The sequence below is a fragment of the Chiloscyllium plagiosum genome, chromosome 8 (genome assembly GCF_004010195.1).
Source record: "Chiloscyllium plagiosum isolate BGI_BamShark_2017 chromosome 8, ASM401019v2, whole genome shotgun sequence".
In the NCBI taxonomy this organism is placed as follows: Eukaryota; Metazoa; Chordata; class Chondrichthyes; order Orectolobiformes; family Hemiscylliidae; genus Chiloscyllium; species Chiloscyllium plagiosum.
This window is the reverse complement of record NC_057717.1, coordinates 33,802,115-33,815,480: the sequence shown is the minus strand read 5'-3', so window position 1 is coordinate 33,815,480 and position 13,366 is coordinate 33,802,115. Positions and strand designations below refer to the sequence as shown.

The 13,366-nt window shown below is 43.0% G+C and overlaps 1 long non-coding RNA gene across 1 annotated transcript in view; it reads right to left on the bottom strand.

Moving 5' to 3' along the window:
- The window catches only part of LOC122552408, a 16,756-nt gene extending 4,465 nt beyond the window's left edge, over positions 1-12,291 (bottom strand). Inside the window, exons 1-2 of the long non-coding RNA XR_006312369.1 lie at positions 12,126-12,291; positions 11,610-11,724 (exon numbers count right to left, since the gene is read on the bottom strand). This is a non-coding gene — a long non-coding RNA (uncharacterized LOC122552408). The remainder of the gene's footprint in view (positions 1-11,609; positions 11,725-12,125) is intronic.
- Positions 12,292-13,366: the final 1,075 nt, after the last annotated feature.

Below are 13,366 nucleotides of genomic sequence, written 5' to 3'. Positions count from 1 at the left end.
TCCACAAGTTCAAGTTATAAAATGGGGTCAAACCAATCTTGATATTCTTAACCAGGAACTTTCAAAATGTGATTGGGGAGTCTATTTACAGGTTAAGGAAAGTCGGCAAATGAGAATATTTTAAAAGTGAAATAAATTGAGCGATCAGCGCCAGCATGTTCCTGTTTGTGTGCAGGTCAATGCTGACAGCGTTAGGAAACACTGAAGGTCTGGTCAAGGAAAAGGGGGCACATGTCAGGAATAGCCAGCTGGATTAAGGGAATCCCTAAGGAGCATAGGGGCTGTAGGAATACACTTTGGGTGGAAATCAGGAATGCAGAAAGGGCACTTGAAATAGCCTCAGCAGAGAAAGATAAGAAGAATCCAAAAGTGATTGTGCAAATATATTAAGAATATACAAGTAAGTCAAGACAAAATTGGGGCCCTTAAAGATCAATGATGCCATTGACGTTTGGAACTGCAGGATATGACTAAGTCCCTAAACAAGTTTTTCACTCCAGAATTTACTATGGACAAAGACTGGGGAACTCAGGGAACAATTGGAGGTCTCTGCAATTCCAGTCTCCCCGCTATAGGAAGGATGTTGTGAAACTTGAAAGGGCTTAGAAAAGGTTTACAAAACGTTGCCAGGGTTGTTGCTGAATAAGCTAGGGTTATTTTCCCTGAAGCATTGGAGACTGAGAGGTGACCCTACAGAGGTTAATATAAACATGAGGGGCATGGATAGGGTAAACAATCAAGGTCTTTTCCCAGGGTTTGGGAGTCCAAATCTAGAGGGCGTAGGTTTAAGGGCGCCCTAAGGAACAGCTTTCTCACGCACACGGCGAGATGTGTATGGAATGTGCAGAGAGAGAAAGTATTGGAGACGGATGTTATGACAACTTTTAAAAGGTATCTGGATGGGTATAAGAATTTTAACGGTTTAGAGGTCAATGGGCCAAATGCTGGTAAATGGAACGGATTTATTTAGATCTTCTAGTCAGCAAAGATGAGTTGGATCGAAGGCTCTGTTTCCATGCTGTATATGTCTATGACTTGAAAAGAGCACATGTTATAGAAGAGATGGTGTTGGAGGTTTTAATACGCAAAGGTATGGAAAGCCCCAGGACCTCATTAAGTGTATCCACAGATGATGGTTCATAGATGAAATGGACTGCCAACAGTTGGGAAGTCTATTGCGTCAGGAACTTCCTGAGTACCGACAGAAGACAGAGGAATAGACAGAATGGGAAATTAGACAGATGCAGTGAGGGTTACACAGGGAAAATTGCAATGAATCCCAAAGATACCTGGAAAATTCCAAACTCCATCCCTGGCCTGTGTTGCTGCGTCTTTCTGGAGTTATGTTAGTTCAAGATCCAGAATAGCTGCAAGAGCGAGAGGCACTGACAGAGGCAGCAATTAGACCCACAAAGGGAGGGATACCACATGGAGAGATACTGAGTGATATCATTAGAGTGCAGGAAGGTGTCAGGATCAAACAATAATGTTGGAAGAATGGGTTTAGCTTCATGATGCACTGGTTTCAGTGCTCAGAGATGAGCAACAAGTGAGCAGTTGAAGTGATGCCCCAGTGATATTATTGCTAGAGCGTGTATCCAAAACCTCAACTAATGTTCAGAAATGGTGGAATTTGAAATCAGTAATTTAAAAAAAAGCAATTAACAATCCACAAATAAACATGGGACCATTGCTGATGTACAAAATAACCCAAACACTTGTGCTTTCGAGAAGCTCATCTGCCCATCCTCACTTGGTCTGCACGATATCCCCACAGCAAAATGTTAGCCTCTTAATTACCCTCTGAAATGGCCAAGCAAGTTACTCAGCTCAAGGGCCACTAGGGCTGAGCAAGAAAGGCTGGTCAGCAAGAGACACCCACATCCCATACCTGATTTACAAAAAAATAATCCATTAGGATGGTCCCACTGGAACCGTGCTGGGACCAGTGTCCAGGCCAATCATGTCAGTAGGTTTATGGACAGAGCTCTAAACTGACAGAGCGGATGCAGGGACAGAGTTCAGGTGAAAGGAGCTTTCCAAATCCAAAGAGAAAAGGTGAAGCATCAGAACAGCACAGGGATGTAGCTGAAGACAAGCAGAAAGGAACAGGATGGGACAGAGTTTAACTAAAACTGTACATCAGCCAATAGGTATGGGACAGGAAATTGTGGGAAAGAGTAAATTTTTTTTTTGGAGTGGACAAAGTCTCGTCAATGAGGTACATGGGTTTGCGACACAAAGATAAAAGATGTTTAGACACCATGTAGATGTGGTTACCAGAATGAACAAAAGATGTAACATCAATATTCAATGGTTCAAAACCTTGCGGAAACTCAGGCAAAATGGGTAACGCTAACAATAATGGATACCAAAGGCATTACAGAGAAAGCATTTGGCCTCAGATCATGAAGTAGAGTCAGTCTGAATGTAAATTTTGGCTACTACTTGCCAAGGACACAAGCAGCAGAACAGATTTAGGCCACCGAACAGCATTTTGTTGCTCATCACAGCATTAAGCAGAAACTCATTGGAATGTTTAATAAAGGCATTGCGATAATTTAGTGAAACTTCAATATTCGTATAATCGGGACAATCACACTGACAACAGTGATATTGGAAGAGGAGTTCCAAGAATTTTTTTTCAGTATTTCTTTGAGTAACACATTGTACAACTGGCTAGAGATGTCACTACTTCAGACCGACCGTTATGTGATGAAACTCAGTGAAAGAGTAATGTCACCTGGAGAGATTCTCTGAGAAATTGTGATAAAGTGCAGTTTAAATAAATATAAAGTTTTAAAGTGAATCACAGAAAGGACAAGCTACAGTGAGAAACAAAAACAGCCAATGAAATGAGTTTGAGGGGAGAAGTGACCAAGGTAAACAGGCTAAACAAACAGAAGTATGTGTCTGTAAATGAACAGTGGAAAATATTTGAAGTACAGTGTAAAACACGCAGCAAAAGGACATTCCATTGAAACAGACAAAACCTCAGACTTCCTGGAACTGATCCCTGCAGAACACCACTGGTCACCGAGCTCCAAGCTGAATACTTTCCATCTTTCATCACCCTCTGTCTTCTGTGAGCCACAAATTCTGTATCCAGAAAGACAGGTTTCCCTGTATCCCATGCCTCCGTAATTTCTGACTGATCCATAAACGTGTTGTGTCACACTCTCAAAGGATTCAATAAGATTTGTGAGGCATGACCTGCCCCTTACAAAGCCATGCTGACTATCTCTAATCAAACTATGAATCATAAATCCTGTCTCTCACAGTCATCCCTAATAGGGTGTACACCACAGCCATTAGACTGACAGTTCTGTAATTCCAAAGATTGCCCCAATTCCCTTTCCTGAACAAGGGAATAACATTTTCCTGCCTCCAACTATCTGGTATGACTCCAGTGGACAGTGAGGGTGCAAAGGTCATCGCCAAAGGCGCAACAATCTCTTCCTTCACTTTGGACATATCCCTTAGGGTGCAGCAGATTTATCTATTCTTATGTTTTACAAAATTCTCAGCACATCCTCCTACTTAACATCAACCTGTAAACATGTATCAGTCCTTTTCATCGTTGAATACTCTGGATAATTTAGCATGGCTGATTCATCTAACCTGCACATCTTTGTGCTGTCGGTGGAAAGCAGAGCACCGGGAGGAAACACACATAGACGATGGGAGAACATGCAAATTCCACATACAGTCGCCGGGGGGTGGAATTAAAATCAGGTCCCTGGTGCTGTGAGGCACCAGTGTTAACCACGGAGACACCGTGCTGCCCCATGTAACCCTCTAGAGGTCTATTTGATTCTTGCTTCCTCAACCATACGTCAGCTTCCTTCTTCCTCTTGACTAGACATTCTACATCCCTTAGAAACTTGTCAAATGCTTTGCTGAAGTCCATTTGGACAACATTGACTGCTCTGCCTTCATCCAGCTCTTGGCAACCTCCTCATTCCTGATGAAGGGCTCCGGCCTGAAATGTCGTTTTCCTGCTCCTCAGATGTTGCCGGACCTGCTGTGATTTTCCAGCAACATCCTCTCAAGTCTGATCTCCAGCATCTGCAGACCTCACTGTCTCCACTTCCCTGAAGAGTCAATCCGGCTTGTGAAACATTGTTATCCGCTCACAAAGCAATGCTGACTATCTCTAATCAGCCCATTCCCCTCCAAATATACTTAGCTCCTTCCTCTCAGAAGCTCCTCCAACAAATTCCCCATCACTGGGCTGTAATCTCTCGGCTTTTCTCAGCAGCCTGAAGTGATGGAACAGCATTAGCCAACCTCCAGACTTCCAACACCTCACTGTGTCTGTTGATAATGTAAATACCTCTGTTAGGGACACTGCAATCTCTTCCCTAGCTTCCCACAATGTTCTAGGATCAACCTTTATTTGTTTTACGACTCCAGCACTTTCTCTTTTCCGTTGAGCATTCTTTCCAAGACATCACTATTTGTTTCCCCAAGTTCCTGAGCTTCCGTGTCTTTCTCCACAGTAAATTCCGACAACACTATTTTGTCTAATATCTCACCCATCTCCTCTGGTTCCACACATAGGTGACTTCATTGATCTTTAACAGGCTCTATTCTCTACCAAGTTACTCATTAGCCCTTCTTGAAACTTGTGCAAAGTCTTCTGAAAACTCAAATAATCCATAACCTCCGGACCACCACACATCTCCGACACCCTTTTCTACTCTGCCATTTATATTCACACCAACAAATAAGATCCAACAGGCTCAATAACAAATTCTCTGTATAAAATGTGTTTCTAAGGATCCAGTTATTGTTTATTGACACTTCCTTTCTAACACATTTCAGCATGCTCCTGACTTACTGTCAGGCTAACACTGTTCGGTTTCAGACTGACAGCAGAAAGGGTTGTGGGAGTTCTTGTTTATCAATCTGAAAAAGGTAGCTTACAGGGTCATCAGGTAATAGAGAAGGCAAATCAAATACTAGCATTTATTACAAAGGGAATGGCGTCCACAGTAATAGGCCCTTCGGCCCACCATGGATGTGCTGTCCATTATGCTATTCTAAACTAGTCCCATCAACCTGAACATGGTCCATATCCCTCTATTCTCTGCCTGTTCATGTTTCTGTCTAAATGCCACTTCAATGCTTTGCTCATATTTCTGCTTCTCCGACCTCCCTCAGTAATTTCCACTCTCTACGTTAGAAAAACGTGCCTCACACATCTCTTTTAAACTTCCTCTTTTCACCTTAAATCTATGTGCTCTACTATTTGAAACTTACACATTGGAAAAGAGAGTCCGACTATCCACATGATTTGCCCCTGTCCTAATTTTATTTTCCTGTACCTGGTCGCCTGTCAACTTCTGATACTCTCACAAAACAATCCAACTTTGTTAAATTTTCTCTTATACCTAACACTCCCTTCAAAAATCTAACACAGGCAACGTGCTGATAAACCTCTTTTGTACTCTCTCCAAAGCCTCCACATCCTTTCTATTGTGTGGAGATGAGAACTGCACACAGGACTCCAAATATGGCCAAACAAACATTTTATACCATTACAACATCAGATGGAAACTACTATACCCAACGTTGTGACCGACGAAGGCCAGTGTTCCATTTGCTTTCCTTCACATCTGAAACACTTCTGTTGCCAGTTTCAGGGGGTTACTGACTTGCACCAAGATCCTTCTGTATATCAATGTCCCTCAGGATGCTAACTTTTTTCTTGAATTTGACATGACCTCAGAGTTGTCCAGCTTAAACTCTATTTGTCATTTCTCTGCACATCTTTCCAACTGATCTGTAACTTCCTGCGACCTTGGATCTCCTTGCTCATTAACCCCAACTCCATCAATTTTCATGTCATTTGCAATAATTATCTCTGTTACTTCTTTTTGTTTCAGTGGTGTGAGAATCTGCAACCAGAGAGCATAAAATCCCAGCAAGGGCTCATCCATTTAAGATGGAGATAACGAGGAATGTCTTCATTCAGGGGGTAGTGAGTCTGTGGGAATTCCTGACTGCAGGGGGCAGTCGAGGCTGGGTCATTAAGAATATTTACAGCAGAGGTCAGGTTTTAATTAATCAGGGAAACAAAGGTTTTGTGGAAAAGGCAGGTAAATAGAGTAGAGAATCATCAGATCAACCATGATCTGACTGAAGGGCAGAGCATACTCAAAGGGCCAAATGGCCTAATTCTGCTCCTCGATCTCATGGTTGGAACTCAAACTCAATTTGTCCTAATAACATTATGGGGCTCGACTAACAAAACACCTTTATAATGGGATTACTAGATATTTATTATTACATAGCATTTGATCTACAAAAGACAATTTTGTTGATGGATCCCTGATGTGATGTTATAGAAAAACATCTCGTATACAATCCAGGATTCCATCCATTACGGCCCTGATACTCATTAGTTATCCAGTCGGGATGGAGACTACTGTCACACACATTTACTCTACTGCCCTTGCTACAAGTACATTCAGTATCCTGACTGTAACCATATTGGCATTACCATCACTGGTTGGTTCCTATAAATGAATTCCTGCTAAGGGCTGCTGCTGCTTGCTTACTCGCAGCTCCACTCAAATAAGACTCCAAATTTTGATCTTCACTTCCACATGAATGTCTCATTACTGCGTTCACCTCATCCTTTCTTCACCACGTGTTGGCCTTTTGCCTAGCCTGCCTCGATTCCACAAAACCCTTCAGTATTCACTTCCCTGCAATGGCCATTCTGCAGCAACATCTCCGGAATGACAGTTCGATCATATCTGTTCACTGTCATTCCATCTCCTTTAAAGCGAATGCAGGGAGTCATTCCTCAGTAGTGGGGGATTGAACAGATGGATAGAGGTTACAGAGGCTTGAGGATGTTTGAGTTAAACAGAGTTACATTTGGTCAAGAATGGTCAGTGAGACAAAGAAGTTTGGGGATTGGAGGAATTTACAGAGAGAGAGGGAGCTGGATTAGATTCTGAAGATAGGGATAGGGATGGAGATACATTAAAGGCAGGCAGATTGATAAGCACAGACAGAGGGTCATAGAGGCATAGTCATAGAGTCATAGATATGTACAGAATGGAAACAAACCCTTCGGTCAAACTGGCCATGATGAACAGATACCCCAACCCAATCTCGTCCGACCTGCCAGCACCTGGTCCATATCCTTCCAAATGCCTCCTATTCATAATACCCATTCAAATGCCTCTTAAATGTTGCAATTGTACCACCCTCCACCACTTCCTCTGGTAGCTCATTCCATACACGTAGGAATCAACGTCATCATTCACTGTCCATCATTCCATTCACTGTCATCAACGTGAAAAAGTTGCCCCTTAGCTCTCTTTATATCTTTCCCCCTTCACCCTAAACCTATGCTCTCTAGTTCTGGACTCCAACACCCCAGGGAAAAAGACTTTGTCTATGTACCCTGTCCATGCCCGTCATAATTTTGTAAACATCGATAAGGTCACCCCTCAGCCTCCGACGCTCCAAGGAAAACAGCCTATCCCTATATAGCTCAAATACTCCAACCCTGGAAACATCCTTGTAAATCTTTTCTGAACCTTTCAAGTTTCACATTTTTCCGATATATTACGCAATATTATGAGAGTGACCTAACCAATGTCCTGTACAGCTGCAACATGACCTCCTAACTCCTGTACTCTATACTCTGACCAATAAACAAAAGCATACCAAACACCTTCTTCACTATCCTATCTCCCTGCGACACCAATTTCAAGGTGCAATGAACCTGTACCCCAAGGTCTCTTTGTTCAGCGACTCTCTCTAGGACCTTACCATTAACTGTGTAAGTCCTGCAAACATTTGCTTTCCAAAATGCAGCACCTCACATTTATCTGAATTAAACTCCATTTGCCACTTCTCAGTACGTTGGCCCATCTGGTCCAGATCCTATTGTAATCTGAGGTAACCTTCTTCGCCGTCCACTACACCTCCAATTTTGGTATCATCTACAAACTAACTAACTGTACTTCTGATGCTTGCATCCAAATCATTTATGTAAATGACAAAAAGTAGAGGACCCAGCACCGATCCTTGTGACACTCCACTGATCATAGGCAACCCAGTCTGAAAAACAATCCTCCACAACATTCTTTGTCTTCTACCTTTGAGCAAGCTCTGTATCCAGTGGCTAGTTCTCCCTGTATTCCATGAGATCTAACCTTGCTAATCAGTCTCCCATGGGGAACCTTGTCGAACACCTTACTGAAGTCCATATGGATCACATCTACCGCTCTGCCATCGTCAATCCTCTTTTTACTTCTTCAAAAAACTCATTCAAATTTGTGAGACATGATTTCCCACGCACAAAGCCATGTTGACTATCCCGAATCAGTCCTTGCCTTTCCAAATACATGTACAACCTGTCCCTCAGAATTCCCTTCAACAACTTGCCCACCATCGAGTTCAGGCTCACCGGTCGATAGTTTTCTGGGAGTTTCAGGGTGTTTCAGGGAGAAGAGTATTGTATATACTAACAGAGATATGGAAGATTGTAGTGACTGAAGACATTTAAATATGTAAGCGGACTTCTAGGCTCTGGAGGCGACGTAGATAGGAAAACAATGGACAATGCCAGGTTGCTGGGTTGGAGACAGTTACAGAGATAGGGACGGTTGCACAAACTGAAAGAGGTTCCATTGTTGGGAGTGTTGGTGGGGGTGGAGGGGAGTTGAGGGTGAAGTTTACAAAGATTAAGTGTGAAGAATTGGAGAAGGATAAGGAGATTACAATTTTTTCACAGCTAAGGAAGGATTGTAGGAGCTGGAGAAGTTTGCACAGATAGCGAAAGAAGAAGAGGTTAAAGACAAATACATTGACATGGAGAGTGGTGTTGGTAGGAGGAGTTTACAAGGATAAGCAGCACTGTCAGGGTTTACAGGGATGAAGGAATTTAGTATTTACTGGAAAAAATGTCGGAATTAGTGTGTTAGGAATTGAAGAACTTGACAGAGACAGAGAGCATTGTGTGGATTAGAGGAGATTCCAAACAGAGAGAGGATTATTGGGACTGGAGGATAATAGAGATCACTAATACAGCATGGGGAAAGATTGATGCCTGGGATCACTGTGCTGTCTCAGTGAGTACCAGTACAGCAGAGGTGAGAGCAGGACTCTCACAAGATGGTGGGAATGAAGCCTAGAATGTTGATTTTCCTTGCCCAGCACTATGCCTATGTCCTGTCTTCCAGGTCTGAATGCAGAAGACCACTAACTCCTCCCTGTGCTGTTTACGGTGAGTGATCTTACCGGCTGCAGGATTTACTGAAGGCTCCAGAGCTCACTCTCCTTCTCTTTCTGGCTGACCAATTGTTTTCAATGTGGTAATGGATGATAATTAGGAATTCGGCTAAGTCAGGAACATCCTGATTACCTACAGGACACAGAGAAACAAACAGAATGCGAAATTAGACTGAGGCAGTGAGAATGACTCTTGTCGAGTAGCACTGAGTCCAACAGAGACTTGGAAAATCACAGTCTCCATCCCTGGCCTGTGCTGCTGCGTCACTCTAGAGTAGGGATTCTGTTGGCTCAGAATCTCAGACCAGCTGCAGGATTGAGAGGCGTTGACAGAGGCAGCAATTAGACCCACACAGTGAGGGATACCACATTGAGAGATAGAGTGATAACACCAGAGTGCAGCAGGTTTAGCAGGTTTTCAGAATCAAACAATGGTATCAGAAGAAGTGGGTCTGACACAGTGGGAACTGCTACCAGTTCTAAGGGAGAAGTTAGCTATTTTATTGGGATGGTACAGTGGTGAAACCAGTGCCCTGGTCAATCATATGACCAGGATTATGCAGAGTGCTTTAAACTGGCATCTTTGAGGAGGTACGGGGCTCAGCTGACAGGAAATCCCAATTCCTTGGGGAAAGGTTAAAATATTGAAACATGGGGACGTGGCTGAGGACAAACAGAAAGAAACAGGAAGGAAGTGAGTTCAACTAAAATTGTACATCAACAAATATGTTTGTGACAGGAAATTGTGATAAAAAGTAAATTACTGTTTCTAAATTTGGATAAAAAAAGTATTTGCAATAAGGGATATGCACGTGTGACTTGTGATTTCTATCTAATCACCATCAGGGAGACATGGTCACAGGGTGAACAAGAAGGTGGGGCATTAATATTCACAGCTATACAACATTGTGGAAAGACAGGCAGAATGGGAAGAAGTATGGGGATCGCTCATCGTTAGGGATAACAATGGGATGATCAAGAAAATATGTGGCCTTAGATTATCAATCAGTCGTAGACCAAATTCTGGGTAATAAGGGTCAGAGCAAGAGCAGTATTAAGGCTCCTTTACAGCATTACATTGTGAGACACTGGATTAACAAGGAATTATTTGAATTTGTAACAAAGACATTGGGATAACAATGAGGGTATTCAACTTTCCTCTCTCATCATCGCATTGGTGATGGTTCACAGATGAGGCTGACTATCTCCCACGCTCAGGGAGAGTCTGTAGGTGGCTGTACAGACTGATGTGGCCTTCCACCGACTCTGTTACACTTGGGGCAGAAGGTGGCCTTGTGAAGGGAGTTAAGGCTCCTTTGCGGCTTTGGGCTGACAGCACGCTCCTTGTGCTGTTTTCTCCTGGATTCCCCACAGTAAATCCGATCAATTTTTTTTTTTCCAGATCTCCCCCATCAACTGTGATTCCACATAAACAACCGCATTGACCTTTCAGGGGCTCTTTTCTCTCCCTCGCTATACTTTAGCCCCTGTTGAACCTTGTCAAAATGCCTCTGAATTTTTAAATATTCCCCACCACCAATAGCCTCCCACACGCTTATCTATTCTGTCACATATGCTCATACCTAAATATATAATACAACAGATTTTAAAAAATACTCTGCTTCTATAAAACCATATTTCTCCCATTATTTGTAAGTGTCCAGCTATCATTTATTGTCATATCCTTTATAAATACTGTCCAGCATGTTCCCGACTTACTGTCAGGCTAACACCGTTTGGTTTCAGGCTGACTTCACAAAGGGTTTTTTTCGGCATGTTCAACATAGCATCTTGGGCCCATTCCTGCGCTGCATTTTTCCATGTTCTATTATGCATCAAGGAAGTATCTCGACCGAGAAAAGACTTGGGCCTCTCAGGGATGAAGGAGTTTGGGGGGGGGGCGGGAGGGTGGTGGATTAGTAAGAACAGGGAAGGGGAGGTGGGGTGGTAAGAACAGGGAAGGGAATACAGTGTGTAAGAGGGAGCATGAAGAATAAAACCAAGCAGGAGCATAGGAAAGTCTGAATGATGTTTGTGAGGGAGGCCACATAAACGAGTGGAATAAATTAACAGCACAGAGCATAGGGACATGCAGTAATGAAACCCTCATTTGAACATGACTGGAAGGAATAACAATAAACTATCACATCGGATTAAAATCCACATTATTAAAGGTGGCGCAGGTTGGACAATGGAAAAGAGATTGTCACATAGGACAGAAATGAAACAGTGCAATGGATGGACATGGATTCAGATCCACAGTAAAGGGATCACACCAGGGCCTGACCAATGAATCGCACCAATCTAGTTCAGTATTGGATTATAGATGAATGCTCAATATTATTCACCTCTGAACCAATTTCATTGTCCTTCAATGTAACTCTCCAGCTGGACCTTTTAGCTGAGAAAATAGCACAGAACTGGAATCAGAGAAACACTTCAGTTTTCAGTACTTCTATTTCTCTGCAAAATGAGATGACAAAAGACACATGTTGAGACACATTCAGAATAAACAAATATATGTCTTGGTTTGAGTGCTAAACATCCACCTGTTAAAGGAGTTTCCAAAATCCACCATCATCAACTCAGGACGGGAATTTACAAAATGATTTGAAAGATCTCGTATTTTAATGACAAGGTTATGTTGTAGAGACTATTTGAGAGATTTGATATATGCATCCCATTTTAAGATATTTTTCTAACCGCCAATTCTGTTTTTCCAAATATTATTTGGAAAACAAGAGGTTGGAATACAAGGAGAAAAGTTATTCATGAATAGAATCAATCTTCTCTAATTAACTGAATTCAATGGCGGGTGTAGCTACCCAGCATGCCCAGCGGTTCTGAAAGCCCTCTATACTCACGACAGGTGAGGGCAGCACATTGGCAATACCGACTTTATCTCCGTTGAAAATGGGAAGAGATGCGTTTTTGCACATGTTAAGGCTGCAGGAGCTGGAGAGCGTTAAAAACCCTTTCAGCGAGAAGTGACCACGTTGAAAAGTAACTTGCGATTAAATGTATCGTAGTTCCGACATGAACAGCCGCCATCTTGGCCGGGGATCTGCACGCATGCGCGGACGGTCCGAGGCGTCACAATGCAGGGCGGGGCTTAAGGGTGACTCATGCAGATGCCGAAACTCTGAGAGTCAATCAGACAGTGCTGGAGGAAGTCAGCAGGGTCTGGCAGGAGATATGGACGCAGATACAGAGTGGACCATTCTAGTCCTGTGTGCATCTTCTTCAGAACCCATTACCCGGGTGCTGCAGTGTCCTCAGCGATAGCTTTATTTCAGCTTCACTCTCAGGTGATCTTTGAAACAAACAGCAGTCTCCCTGAATCTCTGGATTTTTCTGCAGGTGACATTTTTAACGCACTTGTTCAGTCGTGTCATGTCCCACTTGAGTAGCAGGTGGGTGCTTGAGAATCCAGGCCTGCTTAGTTAGAGGGGAGTTCCTCAGGGTCGATTCTTTGGCCCAACCAACTTCAGCTGCTTCGCCAATCACTTTCCCTTCAGAAGTAGGGATCTTGGTTGACGACTGGACAATATTCAGCATCATTCTCAGCTGCTCAGATACTGATGTAGCGCATATCCATGTGTTCAGGTTGTACGTTTGTTCGCTGAGCTGGTAGGCTTGCTCTCATTGAGAACAATCTTACAACCTGAACCTCAACCTGAGCTAAAACTGTTCTCAAAAATCGCATATCCATATGCAGCAAGACCGGGCCAGCATCTAAAATTTGCACAAGTGGCAAGTAACAGTCGTATCACATCCATGCCTGGCAAAGACCATCTTTAACAAGAGAAAATCTGAGTATCCCTTGTTGACATTAAACAGCAATATTATTGTTGAATCCTCCATGAGCAGCATTCGGGATGTAATATTGACCAGAAACCTGAACAGGAGTGACCATACAACTTGATACAAGATCAGGGCAGAGGCGAAAAGTCTTGCAGCGCTCAACTCACCTCTTGACTGCCTTCCTACAAGATGAAAGTCAGGTGTGATACGGAATCCTCTCCATTTGCCTGGTTGAATGCTGCTTCAACAACACAAGAAGCTCATCAACATGTGGGACAGAACAGTACTCTTCATTACCAAT